This window comes from Cynocephalus volans, chromosome 2, assembly GCF_027409185.1.
Source record: "Cynocephalus volans isolate mCynVol1 chromosome 2, mCynVol1.pri, whole genome shotgun sequence".
NCBI lineage: Eukaryota > Metazoa > Chordata > Mammalia > Dermoptera > Cynocephalidae > Cynocephalus > Cynocephalus volans.
The window spans coordinates 30,185,716-30,187,127 of record NC_084461.1 but is presented as its reverse complement, the minus strand read 5'-3'; the positions used below and the strand labels follow the sequence as shown (position 1 = coordinate 30,187,127).

Here is a 1,412-nt window from a genome sequence, read left to right as displayed (position 1 = left end):
GGACCTCTCCTCAGAGCTGCTTGAGTGTTCTTACAGCATGGCAGTTGGCTTCCTTCAGAGCAAGTAATCCAAAACAGCAAGGCTGAAGCTGCAATGCCTTTTATGACCTAGCTTTGGGAGTCACATGCCTTTACTTCTGCTGTATTTCATTGGTCACACCAGACCAGCCGTGATTCAGTTTGAAAAGGACCACAGAAATACATGAATAGCAGAAGGTTAAAATTATCAGGACCCATATCAGTATCTGGATACCGTATTCAAGTGAAGACAATATATGAGTAAGACATTTGTGGATGCATAAATTTTTCATTGAATCCAAAGTTTGCCTTAGCCACCTGGGATAATTGATCTTTTATAATTTTTTATTGTTGTTTCACAACCAAGCTGAGTAACTCTTTCTTCTCCTTGGTCTTGGGGACACCATGTATTCTCTTCCTCAGTTTCAGGTATGACTTCTTAGGTTCATGTTGAAAATGACTATTTTTACAGACACTAGAGCACTATTTTATGATTCTAGCATCCGTAGGATTCTGCTCAGCACCTTTTGAATTTGTTCATTTACCAAGCATTTGTTAAATGCCTACTGTGCACTAGGGAAACAGTGTTGAACAAGACAAAGAAGACCCCTAGTCTCATAGAACATATTCACATATTCTTTTATTTTTATAATTACAATAGATATTTATTCAAATAATACATCTGCCAACCAAATAATTATTAAATTGTATGTTTCAGGTTTAAACAACTTCATAAAATACTTTGAGGACAGCTGTATCCACAGATTTCAACTACATGATTACTTCTTTACCCATTTTTCTCTCTCTTTTCTTTCCTAAATAACCTCTGTCAGATATGGCCCAAGGTAGAATTTATCCCCCTCATATTTTGTCCACTGCTCTTTAGGCAAGATTTGCTGCCTCATGGTCAGGTCCATTAGGTGTTCTCTTAATGCAAAACATTCTTTCATTATAAAGGCTTTCATGAAGCCTTCTTATGGCTTCTTTTACATCTGCATCCTCGTACATTGTATCATCTCACATTAGCCCCAGTTTATTGGCTGCTGCAGTGTTGTAACACCATTTTCAAATACCATCCAGCCACTGACCTGATGCTGCAATGGCAGCCTGCTCATCACTTTGACCTGAGAGCTCATGGTACATATCCTTGTGGAGGAAAACAAACAATAAAAAAGAGACAAATAAATATGAAGATATCAGATAATGATAAGTACTAGAATGAAAATAAAATAAAATAGCTGGATGGCTAGGGTATGGCTAGGGAAATTGGTTTATTTAGGTTGTAGGATCAAGAAAGTCTTCTCTGAGGAGACAATAGCTAACTCCTGGATAACAAGAATGCAGATATTTGAGGGGACAGCATTCTAGGCAAAAGGAATAGACAACGCAAGTCCT

At 37.6% G+C, this 1,412-nt stretch overlaps 1 pseudogene; it reads right to left on the bottom strand.

Annotated features, from left to right (window-relative positions):
• Positions 1–796: 796 nt before the first annotated feature.
• Positions 797–1,160, bottom strand: LOC134370428 (cytochrome b-c1 complex subunit 7-like; annotated as a pseudogene).
• Between the last annotated feature and the right edge of the window lie 252 nt (positions 1,161–1,412).